Source organism: Pristis pectinata, chromosome 3 (genome assembly GCF_009764475.1).
Source record: "Pristis pectinata isolate sPriPec2 chromosome 3, sPriPec2.1.pri, whole genome shotgun sequence".
NCBI classification, from domain to species: domain Eukaryota; kingdom Metazoa; phylum Chordata; class Chondrichthyes; order Rhinopristiformes; family Pristidae; genus Pristis; species Pristis pectinata.
The window spans coordinates 67,304,718-67,320,149 of record NC_067407.1 but is presented as its reverse complement, the minus strand read 5'-3'; positions in this window follow the sequence as shown (position 1 = coordinate 67,320,149).

Genomic DNA, 15,432 nt, shown 5'->3' with positions numbered 1-15,432 from the left:
CCTGCCCTGCAGTTCGTCTCTCACACCATCCCCAAGGTCCCGGGCTGGACACGTATCGTCTGCTCTCTCCGCTTTGCCTGCACTTGAATTCGTGGGTTCTCCGAAATTCCAATCAATAACTCGCCACCCTGCAGCTCCTTCTGTATACAGGACGGTCCAAGGATCCCTAGAAATGGCAGCAAATCAACCCCTAGACGCAGGCCACAGGAGGGACAATGTCCCAAGGCCGAGGCACAGGAAGGGGTTAAAGTGTGTCTAAAAGGAAGAAAGGGGGAGGTGATGGGAGAGGGGTGGGGGGGGGGTAGAGAGAGGGGGGTGGGGAGCGAGAGAGCAAGAGAGAGAGAGAGAGAGAGAGATGGAGAGAAAGAGAAAGGGGGAGAGAAAGGAGAGAGAGAGGAATGGAGAGAGAGAAACTAAAGACAGGAAGAGGGATGGAGAAAGTGAGGAAGGGGGAGATTGAGGAGGAAAGAAAGAGAGAGGGGGGAGAGGGAAAGGAGAGGGAGGGAGTAGGATGGAGAGAGAGCAGAGAGAGCAGAATGGAGAGAGAAGGAGGTGGAGAAGGAAAGAAAGAGAAGGTGGACGGAGGGAGAGGGAGGAGGAAAGAAGGAGTGACAGGGTAGAGAGAGAGATGAGGAAAGAGCATGTAAGATGGGGAGAGAATGGGAGGAAGAGGGGGGAGAAGGAGAGAGACTCAGGAAGAAAGAGAATGAGAGGAGGAATAGAGAAATGGTGAACTGGAAAGAAAGAAGGGTGGGGGAGAGAGAGACAGAGAGAGGGAGAGGAGCAAAGAGATAGAGCAATCGAAGGGAATTTCCAGGGGTAAGGTAGAGCCAGCATTTGGATGAAAGTGGAAATAACCAAGGTGTGTTGGAGTGGAGGAGGTTACATGGAACTGTGGGGCAGTGAGAGGGGTTGGGAGGTGTGGTGCTGGGGGACGGGATAGAGCACAAACAGCCCAGGCTGATGAAAAGAAGGAAGGATCAAGGCCAGTGGGTGGTCAGAGGCAGCAAGAGAATGGACGGGCAGTTCAGCAGCGCATGGAGTGAGAGAGTGCTGAGGGGAGGCAATACAGGCTGAATTGTCAGGCGGATGTGGGGTACAAAACATGCCAGGACTAAATCACTCAGCAAGGCCCCACACTATCCCTTCACCTCCAAACAAGTACAGGGAGCAGGCTGGAGGGAGTGACCTGACTGGGCAAGTAATGGCTCGGGAAACAACGGCTTCAATCCTCGAGTGTTTAGTTGGAATTGGTGCCGTCCAGCACTGAACCTGACGTGGTCTGACACATTGATGAAGAGGAGGATGGTCAGAGGCTACAGCAAGATATTGATCAGATGGAAAGTTGGGTAGAGCATTGGCAGATGGAATTTAATCCTGATCACTGTGAAGTGCAGCACTTTGGGAGGACTAATAAGGGTAGGACATGAACCATGAAAGGTAGGGCCCTAGGAAGTATCAAGGAATAGAGGGATCTTGGTGTACCAGTCCAAAGATCCCTGAAGGTGACAACACAGGGAGATAGGGTGGTGAAGAAGGCATATGGGTTGCTTGTTTTCAGGAGCCGGGCATAGAATATAGAAGGAGGGAGGTCTCAGAAGAACTTCATAAAATGTTAGTTGGGCCACATTTGGAGTATTGTGTGCCGTTCTGGTTTCCCCATTACAGGAAGGATGTGGAGGCTTTGGAGAGGGTGCAGAAGAGGTTCACCAGGATGCTGCCTGGATTAGAGAGATTGGACAAACTTGGATTGTTTTCTCTGGAGCATCAGAGGCTGAGGGGAAACCTGATGAAAGATTATAGAAGTATGAGAGACATGGATAGGGTAGATAGTTGGAGTCTTTTTTCCCAGGGTGGAAATGTCATAGATTTAAGGTGAGAGGGGGAAAGTTTGAAAGAGATTTACGAGGTAAGTTTTTTACACAGGTAGGGGAAGTGGTGGAAGCAGCTACAAAAGCAACATTTAAGAGGCATTTAGACAGACATAGGAACAGGCAGGGAATGGAGGGATGTGGATCATGTGCAGGCAGATGGGATTAGATTAGATTGGCATCATGGTCAGCACAGACATTGTGGGCCGAAGGGTCTTCTTCTGAGCTGAATGACTAAGATTCTATAAAGGAGGAGTTAAAACAGGTGGTGGTGAAGCAATGCCAAGCGTTGTTAGCACACAAATGGAGGCAGACTCAATAAACAGGAGACACAAGAGACTGAAGATGCTGGAATCTGAGGCAGTGAACAATCTGTTGGAGTCAATCTCTGTCCTATTGATCTGTTGAACAATCTCGACCCGAAACGTCGACAATTCCTTTCCCCCCACAGATGCTGCTCGACCTGCCATTCTTCCAGTAGATTGATTGTTACTACATGTATGACCCACGTGTCCAGTGTTACACTCAACACGTACGATCAGTGTATGCCCACTGAACACATATGATCAGCGTGACTGGTGCCCACTCAGTTTCTGAACATCATTCACTGCTCATCTATTGAGTGATCAGATGCTCTTCATTACCTGACCAATGCCTCATCCAACCCACTCACATCCACTCAGTGACCACCCAGATGGCAGATAATATGGCAGTGCCAGCTCACGTTGTGGCTCCTCCTCAGCAACAGCTAGACTGCAGTCAACGTGCACACAGGTCTAATCAGTGGTGAGGACAGTCCCTCATGTTCCCCCACCTGTCTCAGCTGTAATGTTGGCAGCAGGCCACCCAGTGAGAGTGCTGTGTACTGCTTTGTGCCATTGACTCCTTGGATGCATTCCTGGAGGTTTTGCCATGTTTCCCACCTGATCCACACCCCTTCCGATATTTGAAATGTTCAGTGAGCGTGCAACGGTGCAGCATTGTTCATGAGAAATCAGCCTCCATTGTCTTTTGATGGATTGGCAGTGGAGAGAGTCAGCAGCTTTAAATTCCAGGGCGTTAACATATCCTGGGCCCAGCACAGAGATGCAATCACAAGGAAGGTGCACCAGAATCTTTACTTTCTGAGGAGGTTAAGGAGGTTTGACATGTCACTGAACACTCTAACAAACTTCGATAGATGTACTGTTGAAAGTATCCTGGTCTGGTAGGGCAATTCGAATGCACAGGAATGTAGGAGGCTGCAGAGAGTAGTGGACTCAGCCCAATACATCACGGGCACATCCCTCCCCACCATTGGTAGTATCTACAGGAGGCTACCTCAAGAAAGCAACATCCATCATCAAAGTTCCCCACGATGCCTTCTTCTCGCAGTTACCATCGGGCAGGAGGTACAGAAGCCTGAAGTCCCACACCACCAGGTTCAAGAACAGCTGCTTCCCTTCAACCATTCGGACTTGAACCAACCTGCACAACCCTAATCACTACAGCTTAGCAACACTATGACCACTTTGATCGCTTTGCACTACAATGGACTTTGTCTTTGTTCTAATTGTGTTCTTTATTGTATAATCTCTTATAATTTATATTTAATTTATATTTTTCTTGTGAATGTTGCTATGTGCCTGTGATGCTACTGCAAGTAAGCTTTTCATTGCACCTGTGCATACATGTACTTGTGTCTATGACAATAAACTCAACTTTTTCAACTTTTTTTCCAGTTCAGGACAACTGTGCAGTTGTGCACGTCCTGCCCAGTGTCCCCACACAGAACAAGGTGGTGCTCACGGTCCCAGGCTTTGTTTTGTTGTTTCGGGAGTTGGGAGGTTTTGAAAGCGCTGACACAGGGGAGAGAGCTGTTCAGAGATCAGGTCTGTGTGCTGAATCAGCCCTGTTTGCCCCTTTCACCCTCCCCACTCAGAGTACACTCACCTGGAGCTGTTAATCCTGCCTTTATCACAACTACCAGCACAATCCTGCACTAAACTCATTTATGATGGTGGATAGGTAATCCAATACGCTGATAATTTACTCTTGATTGGGACTCTGACCTAATATAATTATTACTCAAAGGATGAGAGTCACTCAACACTGTTTGCTGTCCCAGCAAGTTTCTGCTGTGTGTTGGCTGCAGCTCAGAGTTCCCCAGATCAGCCTGTGCCGTGACAGTGGGCCAGTTGAGATGGAGGTTAATCCAGAAGGTATATCAGCATAATAGGAGCAAGAATAAGCCACTATGACACTCAAGCTTGCTCCTCGATTCAATAAGATCCTGGCTGAGCCAATCTCGGCCTCAGCACCACTGTCAGCCCTTATCCTTCAATTGCCAAGTTCAAATACGTGTCCATCTCTGCCTGGAGTGCACTCCCTCTCCCCAGGCAGCTGAGGTGGAGATCCAAAAAATCACTACCTTCTACAGGAAGAAATACCTCCTCATCTCCCTCTCTCTTATACTGAAATGACGACCCGGGTTCTCAATGTCCCACTGGGGGAAACTCTCTCATCATCCATCCTCAGTCAAGAGTACAAGAGTTGGGATGCCATGTTGCAACTGTACAAGATGTTGGTGAGACTGCACTTGGAGTATTGTGTGCAGTTCTGGTTACCTTACTAAAGGAAGGATGTCATTAAGCTAGAGAGGGTGCAGAAAAGATTCCCAAGGATGTTGCCGGGACTGGAGGCCTTGAGTTATGAGAAGAGACTGGATAGGCTCGGATTGATTTCCCTGGAGTGAAGGAGGCTGAGGGGTGACCTTACAGATTTTATAAAATCATTAGGGGTATAGCAGCACAGTAGTGTAGCGGTTAGCGTAACACTATTACAGCGCCAGTGACCCAGGTCCAATTCCGGCCGCTGTCTGTACGGAGTTTGTATGTCCTCCCCGGGTCTGCGTGGGTTTCCTCCAGGTGCTCTGGTTTCCTCCCACATTCCAAAGATGTACAGGTTAGGAAGTTGTGGGCATGCTATGTTGGTGCCGGAAGCGTGGCGACTTTTGCGGTCTGCCCCCAGAACACTCTAGGCAAAAGATGCATTTCACTGTGTGTTTCAATGTACATGTGACTAATAAAGAAATCTATCTATCTATCTATCTAGAAAGGGTAGCGAGTGAGTCATTTTTTTTTGGGTAGAGTATTCTAAAACTAGATGTATAGGTTTAAGGTGAGAGGAGAGATTTAAAGGGGACCTGAGGGGAAAATTTTTCACACAGAGGATGGTGGGTATATGGAATGAGCTGTCAGAGGAAGTGGTAGAGGCAGGTACAATTACAGCATTAAAAAAAATCATTTGGACAGGTACATGGATAGGAAAATTTTAGAGGGATATGGGCCAAATGCAGGCAAATAGGACTAGCTCAGGAAGACAACTTGATCGGCGTGGATGAGTTGGGCCGCAGGGTCTGTTTTTGTACTGTACAACTCTATGAGCCCCGCACTCAGAACTTTGTGCTTCATTCCTCTAAGCTCAGTGAGTACAGGCCCAACCTTCACAACCTTTCCTTGTACGGGGAATGGTAAAATCACACCAAGCACCTTTGTACTTTCGGTGTGTTCTTTGAAAGAATAAACAGCCGACGTTTCAGGTCGAGACCCTTCATCAGGACCTGAAACGTCGACTGTTTATTTCCCTCCATAGATGCTGCCTGACCTGCTGAGTTCCTCCAGCATTTTGTGTGTGTTGTTCCAGATTCCAGCATCAGCAGAATCTCTTGGGTCTCCAAACATAGAACAGGACAGCGCAGGAACAGGCCCTTCAGCCCATGATATTGTGTTGAACTAATTAAGCTAATGACACCTAACTAAACTGATCCCTTCTGCCTGCACATGGTCCGTATCCCTCCATTCCCTGCACATTCATGTGCCTATCTAGGAGCCTCTTAAATGCATCTTTTGTATCTGCCTCCACCACCATCCCTGGCAGCACATTCCAGGCACCCACCAAAACTTGCCCCGCACATCTCCTTTGAACTTTCCCCCTCTCACCTTAGATGCATGCCCTCTAGTATTAGACATTTCCACCCTGGGAAAAAGATACCAGCTGTCTAACTATGCCTCTCGTAATCTTATAAACCTCTATCAGGTTTCCCTTCAGCCTCCGCCGCTCCAGAGGTGGTAAAATTCGCTGCATTAGTGCCTCTCTTTATGGCCCTCTGGCCTTGCTGTTGCAAAAACTACTACAGAGCACAACCAGTGTCCTGGTGGTCAGGAAGAGACCTGGTGCCCTTGGCTAAGTGAGAATGGGGGCAGTGTGCTCTGCAATACATGGGAGCAGCTGTTGCCACCATCCATCCAGGATGTGGGGGAAGTGGAACAAAGGAAGAAGCTGACATCAGTAACTGAACCCCGTCTGCCTCACACTCCTTCACCTGTCACCCCGCAGTTAACACTAGCCAACATTCTACTCCAGATCTGTGAACTGGATTTTTACACACGGCTCAACAAACGATAATCGCCCCCCCCCCCCCCCCCCGTGACTCCTCCCCGTGACTGCCGTCCTCTCGCGCTGCACCACCGAGTTGCTACATTGCCAATGACCTTGCCCCGCAGAGAGTGCAGGTGGCCCTGGAGGGCGGCCTTGTTGGCACCTGGGAGGAACTCCTGGCCCCGCAGCTGTGGCCGATCTCGAGGAGGAGATCTCACTGAGAGGGCAGGTTGGGGAGGGGCTAACAGGGCGCGGCAACATGCAGGAAGCCTCTTTGAATGATGGTCCCAGGGCAGGTGGGCCTGTGCCTGAGCCTGAGCTTACACTGTGGACTGCTAACCCTTGGGAAGGGTTGCTGCTGCAGAGGGAGCGATGCCCATCAGCTGCCAGAACCGATATTGTCACTGGACCCAAGGGGTCCAGCCTTCCCAGCAAGAGATTACAGAATCAGAAACGTCGTGAGGCAAAGGAGGCCATTTGGCCCATCGTTGCTGATAGAAAGCTCTCCTCCCCAATTCCCCTTCCAGTACACATCCCAACACTGCGCAAACATGATGATGGGTTTCTGTCTCCACCACTCTTTCAGGCAGTGAGCTCCATTCTCCACCAGCCCCTGAGTGAGAGAGCCTTTACTCATTCCCTCTAGACCCACTAATTACTGTAAATCTAACCCCCCCCCCCCCCCCCCGCAGGTCGGTCCTATTTTTTCTATCCAAGTCCCTAATAACTCCACACACTTCAGTTATGTCTTCACTCAGCCTCCCCCTCTACAGTGAACAACCCCAGAATCCCTACTTTCCTCACTGATACCAATTCCCATTCCTGGTAACATCCTCGTAAATCTTCCTCTTGTCTTCGATTTGTCTTCCATTGTGTCATAGAACATGGAACAATTTTTGTCTGTTTTTGCAGTAAGGTCTTGCTTTTGCACAGTCATTTTTCACTGCATGGTATAATTTTATGTATTATTTATATTCTGCATGTTTGTACCTACATGCCTGTGATGCTGCTGCAAGCAAGTTTTTCTTTATTCCTGTACCTTACCGTACTTGTGCACAGGACAACAGACTCGACTTGATGAATTGAATCTCCTCTGCACCCTCTCCAGTGCGATCTCGCCGCCCTGTAATGTGATGAGAACCATACTCAGTGGTCAAGCTGTGGACAAGTTTGTGTGGTATGCACTTCCAACTTAACCTCCCTGCTCTAGTATTCTGAGGAGGAGACGGTAACCCGGCTGTTTGCAGACTGTGGATTTATTAAGAGGGTGTGGAGAAGGATGCAAGGTCCTTCTGAGCCTTGATTGGCGTTGTACACATTATCTGAGATGAATACAGACAACGCAGGCAGCATCTGTGGAGAGAGACAGAGTTACAAGCTCAGGTTGAAAGTTTTTCTTCAGCCCCAGAACATTAGGAATCAAAACTGTTTTGATTTACAGGGAAGTCGAGTGGCGGGGAGGACAGAGCCTGCAATAGGGTGGAGACCAAGAGAGAGTAGATCACTGTTGGCAGAGAGAGGGAGATAATCTGTGTAGGGGAGGCACGGATAGGGGGTAGTGAAGGAGGTTAGAGGAGAGGGAAACAATACTGGAACAGTGGGATAGTTACTGGAATCCAAAACACAGGAAAACGCTGGGAGTAGCCCACAAGGTAAGGCAGCGTCTGCGGAGAGAGGTAACCTGAGCTACTGTTACAAGTCAGAAGTGGCCAGCTCTGGTACAAACTGGAAAGGCTGGTTATCTGAAATAGCTGAGCCCCAGGGGTTACAGATGGAAGATGAAGTTTGGTGCCCCAGTGGATGCTGGGCCTTGGTGGTGATGCCATGAGATGCCAAATGTAGAAGGGTTAGTGGGAGGTGGAATGGGGAACTATGGGAATTAACATAAACCTCACCCGCTGCGTCAGCTAATAAAGGAAAGCATACCACATGCCTTTTCAACCATCTTGTTGAGATCAGGAGGGTAGATCCAAGGTCCCTCAGTCACTCCACACCACTCACTATCCTCCCACTTATTCTATATTCTCTCACTTTGTTGTAGCTTTCCGACTGCATTACCACACACCTCTCAGGATTAAACTCCATTTGCCGCTTTTTTTCCCATCTGACCAGACCGTCCATATCTCCTGCTGTCTAAGGCTCTCTGCTGGCAAACTCATGGCCAATGTTTGTATTATCTGCAAACTTCCTTATCTTGCCAGAGAAACAAAGGACTGCAGATGCTGAAGTCTAGATGAAAAACACGATGATGCTGGAGGAACTCAGCAAGCCAGGCAGCATCCGTGGAGAAAAGCAGGCAGTCAATGTTTCAGGTCAGGACCCTTCTTCAGGACTCCAGTTCCTCCAGGATCATCGTGTTTTTCATCCTTATCATGCGCCCCTGAATTGAGGTCTAAATCATTAAGACATTTGACACCTGTTCATCCTGTTGAATTCCAGATTCCAGCATCTGCAGTTGCTTTTGTCTTCATCCCCTGTTAAACCCTGGTAACATCCTTCTAGCCACTGAGACACTCATCACCCATTACCCTTTGCTTCCTGCCAAGTTTGGGTCTAAAATGTCCTGTCCTTTGGATCCCACAGGCTTTTACTTTTTGACCACTCTGACATGTGGTACCTTGTCAAATTCTTTGCTAAAAGCCACATAGACTACATCAAACTCACCACCCTCTTGATGCTCCATTTTCCAAGCTCAATGAAGTAAATAGATGGTCAAGCATGACCTTCTCATAACAAGTCCCTGCTGACTGTCCCTGATTAACCTGTCCCTGTCCAAGCAAAGGTTTATTCTGCTCCTTCCAATTATTCTAATAATTTGTCCTTCAGTGAAGTTAAACTAACTGCCCTGTAACTTCTTAGTTTATCCCTTTAAACAGCGATAGAAAGTCAGCAGTCCTCCAATCCTCCAGCACTTCTCCTGTAGCTGGGGAGGACTGGAAAATAGTAGTTAGAATCTCTGGAATTTCCTTCCTTGCATCTCTTCACAGCCTGGGAGATATTTCATCCCGGCCTGGAGATTTATGCAATTATAAGGATGCTAAACCCCTTAAAACTTCCACTGTCATTTATAAAGTTGTGAAATGCATTGATAGAGTGGACAGTCAGAAGGGTAAAAATGTTAAATACTAGATGACATACATTTAAGGTGAGAGGGGGAAAGTTTAAAGGAGATGTGTGGGGCAAGTTTTTTACCCAGAGAGTGATGGGTGCCTGGAACGGGCTGCCAGAGGTGATGGTGGAGGCAAATATGAAAGAGGCATTTAAGGGGCTTTTAGATAGACACATGAATATGCAGAGAATGGAAGGATATGGATCATGTGCAGACAGAAGAGAATTAATTTACTTTGGCATTGTGCTTGACGCAGACATAGTGGGCTGAAGGGCCTGTTCCTGCACTGTAATGTTCTTATTAGGTTTATTCCATCCAATATTTCACACTTTTACTCCTCCACACAACGCTAACATTGTGAACTATCCATTAAGAACGTTATCCTCATCTGTCTCCAACACACATCATCTTCTCGGTCCTTTCCAGCCCAGCTCAGCTCTTCCCTTAGTAATCTTCCTGAACTTCGTGTAATTTTGAAACACCTCTGGATTTTCTTTAACATTGCTTGCCTGTATTTTCTCACTCTGCTCCCCATCCCCCACCACCACCGCCCCCCTGCTTTTCTTGTCTCTTCCAGTACATGGTCCCAGTCCATTTTTGCTAAATTACCTCCCAGTCTGGTGAAATTGGCCAGCAATCAATTTAGAAATTTTCTTCCATTTCCAAAATTCTGCTAAATCTAACTGAGTCCTGATCACAACCACAAACTGCTCTCCTGCAGAGACTCCTTCCATCTGCCCGGCTACGCTCTATCATTCTATCACTGTTACAACTGTACAAGTCGTTGGTGAGACCATGCTTGGTGCATTGTGCACAGTTCTGGTCGCCCAGCCATAGGAAGGATGTCATTAAGCTGGAAAGGGTGCAGAAGAGATTCACGAGAATGTTACCAAGACTGGAGGGCTTGAGTTATAAGAAGAGGCTGGGACTGTTTTCCCTAGAGCGAAGGAGGCTGAAGGGTGACCTTATAGAGACTTTTAAGTCATGAAGGGCATAGATAAACTGAAGGGTCACAGTCTTTTCCCCAGAATAGGGAAGTCTAAAACTAGAGGGCATAGGTTTAAGGTGAGAGGGAAAGACTTAAAGGGAAGCTGAGGGGTGGGAGTGGTAGGTATACGGAACGAGCTGTCAGAGGAAGTGGTAGAGACGGGTACATAAACAACATTTGGACAGGTACATGGATGGGAAAGGTTTGGAGGGATATGAGCCAAATGCAGGCAAATGGGACTCACTCAGTTAAGCAATTCAGTTAGCAGTGTTGGATTCGATTGTTTTAAGTAGTTTTTTTAAATCCTAGCTTATTGGTTCATCCATCAGGTGAATACGTGTTTTCTCATTGGTCGGTTTTGCCGCAGGTATCTAATAGGTTTCTTGATTGGACTGTTGTTATCTGAGGAGTACCTCTTATCTCAGTTATAAAAGGTGTTGTTTTGTGTTAATCTCTCTCCCTCTCCCCCCCCCCCCGACTCCCCCCCCACCAACCCCGGCCCTATCTCATCATTAGTTCCTTTTGTCTCAGCTCATCTCCTAGTAGTAAAGCTAAATTTCATTTAAATTAAATAAAGTTTTAAATTAAATAAAATTTAATTTAAATAAAATTTTTTTATAAATTAAATAGTCTTTTCTCCCAGGGTAGGGGAGTCTAAAACTAGAGGGCATTGGTTTAAGGTAAGAGGGGAAAGACTTAAAAGGGACCCGAAGGGCAAGTTTTCCACACAGATGGTGGTGGATATAAGGAACAAGCTGCCAGAGGTGTCTTAAAGACATTTGGACAGGTACACAGATAGGAAAGATTTAGAGGGATATGGGCCAAATGCAGGCAAATGGGAGTAGCACTGTTTGGCACCTTGGTTGGTATGGATGAGTTGGGCCGAAGGGCCTGTTTCCATGCTGTATAACTCTATCACTCCCTCAGCATGGCACTGCAGCAGCAGAGAAAGCCGTTGTCCTCCGACCCACTCACAGACTGTTATATCACTTTGAGATTGAGTCAGTAATCTTCACCATCCTCACATTAGGAAGTGTGTGCACTTTCACATCTCCAGTACCTATCACTGTATTCCACTGTTTAACAGAAACCTTAAGTCATCAGTTTTGAATCAAACTTCCTCTGAAGCATCAGATGTTGCAGTTCATCTGAAGCACTTAAGGTTGCCCAACTTTCTCCTGCAGCCACCATGATGTTTATGAGGAATCTGTTGAAACAGAATAATCCATATTCATGATATACTTTCACTAATTAAATTATTCCCAGTATATTTCAAAATCTTGGCTACAGCAGCCAATCAATACCGATATCATACAGGACGTCATTCCATCCTTGATGGCTCACTATTTAATGTCATAAGTTCATCCCCCTGCTCTGCATGTCAACCCCGTGTGTCCACAAAGGAATCATTGCTTCACTTTTTTGGCCATTGGCACATTCCGAGGTTGGAAAAATACTGTGATCATAAGTCAGGAGCAATTCTGGGTTTTGTGGAAAAATACCTGAGCCAGAAGCCTCTTGTGTTCCCATTATCATCACGGACTTATCAATATTTGATAAGAACCCAGGCTTTGGAAAGAAGGAAAGGGTTGCCTTTATATTGTATCTTTCAGAATGTCTCCCCCTGCCTCACACACTCTGTACATTACAACTGTTGTGCAGAGACCATGCACATCAACACTGCACAAATCCCAGATATTCTGCTGCTACTATGATTGCCTAGAGAACCAGGGAAACTTTCCTGTACTTCTTTGAAATACCCCAACGGTATTTTACAACCCTTTGGTTTGTCATTTCACCTGAAAGACTGCAGCTTCTGCCTGTCGAATGTCAGTTTATATTCGAGCATCATATTAAGTTAAACCCGTGGCTTGGGAGCAGATCTTCCACTGAGCCTCTGTGGTATCAGTGTGGCACCACCTCCCCTACAAAAGATGACAGTGTCAGCCTTTCCCTATCATTCCAACCAGATGTCTCTGTACTTTAGTGTTTAATTGACAATTAATTTTAATGGGAGTTCTATTCATTAATCAGCAGTGGAAAAACAATCTGCTAATCTTTTGAAGTGGTGGATAAGCACAATAAAGAGGTCAATGATATTGGATAAGACTGTACACTTTTCCAGTAAACAGTTGCAGTGATCAGTTTATTCCATGCATTGGACAGGCTCGGTTACTGTGTTCCCACTGTCAACGTGAAACACATTTAGCCCCAGCATTCAATCACATAATCCGACCACCTGTCAAAAATAAGTTTGGAATGAAATCGTGGATCTTACTACCCAGATAGGAAAGTCCCTGATTATGAACATAGAACAGTACAGCACAAGAACAGGTCCTTCAGTCTGTACCAATCATGACGCCAGATGAACCCAATTCTATCTGCCTGCACATGGTCAATATCCCTCCATTCCCTGCCTGTTCATGCGTCTGTTTAAATGCCTCTTAAATGTTGCTATTGGATCTGCTTCCACCACTTCCCCTGGCAGTAAGTTCCAGGCACCCACCACTCTCTGTGGAAAAAAACTTGCTTCACAAATCTCCTTTAAATTTTTCCCCTCTCACGTTAAATCTATGCCCCCTTAGTATTTGACATTTCAAGCATGGGAAAAAGATTCTGACTGTCTACTCTATCTATGCCTCTCCTAATTTTATAAACTTCCATCAGGTCTCCCTTCAGCCTCCGATGCTTCAGAGAAAACAATACAAGTTTGTCCGACCTCTCCATATAGTTAGTACTCTCTAATCCAGGCAGCATCCTGGTAAACCTCTTCTGCACCCTCTCCGAAGCCTCCATATCCTTCCTGTTATGGGACGACCAGAACTGCATACAATATTCAAAAGGTGGCCTAACCAAAGTTTTATACAGCTGCAACACGACTGCCCAACTTTTTTACTCAACACCCCTACCAATGAAGACAAGTATGCCATGTGCCGTCTGTACCACCCTACCTACCTGTGCAGCCACTTTCAGGGAACTATGGACGGACCCCAAGATCCCTCTAGACATCAATGCTTCTCAGGTCCCTGCCCTGTGGTTCCTCTGGACACCCAGACATCACCTGGAGTAGTCTGTTGTCAGTTGTTGCCTCTGCAGAGGCTGATGCAGTGCTAAGCCAGTTCTGACCCTGTCCAGGTGGTCCCAGGCCTGGTCCTTACATTATGTATTGACCAGTCTCTCCTTCCACTGCCCCACACCACTGTAGCCACAGGAATGACTCCAAACCCCAGGTTCAAAACCCTCATTTGACCCCTACATCACCCTCTGATCCCTCACCTGACCCTCTCACCCACCAAATCCCTGATCCTACCCTGAGGCACAGTCGTGTATCGGTTAGCGTAACGCTATTACAGTGCCAGCGACCCGGGTTCAATTCCGGCCGTTGTCTGTAAGGAGTTTGTACGTTCTCCCCGTGTCTGCGTGGGTTTCCTCTGGGAGCTCCAGTTTCTTCCCACATTCCAAAGATGTACGGGTTAGGAAGTTGTGGGCATGCTATGTTGGTGCCAAAAGCGTGACAACACTAGCGGGCTGCCCGCAGAACACTCTGCGCAAAAGATGCATTTCACTTTGTGTTTCGATGTACATGTGACTAATAAAGAAATCTTATCTTATCTTAATTGTAGCCTCCCTCCACTCCACCCATCACTGCCAGTTGACCCATTGCTCCAACTCTCCTTCTCACCCATGACACAGCCCCAACTGATCCTCCCCATACTGTGAGCTGGAGGACCAGCACAGAGCCCCCAGCCTGCCTCCCATCCCATTTCCTCTTCCTAAGCATTTTTCCTCCACTCTTTAGTTCCACCACTCCTGAACTTCCCAGTGCTCTGCACACATGAAGAACAAAACGCACTAACCGTGGCAGACCTTGCTGCACACAATAACCACAGTAGACATCTCTGCATACATTGACCATGGCAGACGTTGCTGCAGACATTAACACGACAGACCGTGCTGCATGCAATAACCAGGACAGACTTTGCTGCATGCATTGACTGCAACAGATCTTGTTGCTGGCATTAACTACAGCAAACCTTGCTGCATGCACTAACTGTTGCAGAATTTGCTGCACATTGGTATTGGAATTGGTTTATTACTGTCACTTGTACCAAGGTACAGTGAAAAACTTGTCTTGCATACCATTTGTACAGATCAATTCATTACACAGTGCATTGAAGTAGTACAGGGTAAAAACAATAACAGAATCCAGAGTAAAGTGTCACAGCTACAGAGGAAGTGCAGTGCAGGTAGACAATAAGGTGCAAGGTCATAACGAGGTAGATTGTGAGGTCAAGAGTCCATCACATCGTATAAAGGAACCGTTCAATTGTTTTATAACAGTGGGATAGAAGCTGTGGTATGTGCCCTCAGGCTCCTGTATCTCCTGCCTGATGAGAGAGGGGAGAAGAGAGAATGACCCGGGTGAGTTGGGTCTTTGATTATGCTGGCTGCTTCACCAAGACAGCAAGAGGTATAGACAGAGTCCATGGAGCAAAGGCTGGTTTCCATGATGTGCTGAGCTGTGCCCACAACTTTCTGCATTGTCCTGTGGTCCCGGGCAGAGCATTTGCCATACCAAGCTGTGATGCATCCAGATAGGATGCTTTCTATGGTGCATCGATAAAAGTTGGTGAGTGTCAAAGGGGACATGCCAAATTTCTTTATCCTCTCTAATCTGCTGCATGATCTAACCATGGGACACCTTGCTGCATGCATGAACTGCGACAGAACTTACAGCACGCACAAACCACAGCAGAACTTGCTGCAAGTACTGAATGTGACAGCGTTGCTGCATGCATTAACAGACCAAATCTTGCTGCACGCATTACTGTGACAGACCTTCCTGCATGAACGAACCACAACAGACCTTGCCTCACACATTAGTGTGGCAGACCTTGTTATGCGCTTTACCTGCAGCAGACTTTGCTGCTTGCAATAATGCTGCAGAGATTGCTGCACATCCTTACACAGCTGCATGCACCAACTGTGGCTCAATCTAACTGCAGCAACCCTGCTGCATGCTCTAACCACAGCAGACATTTCTG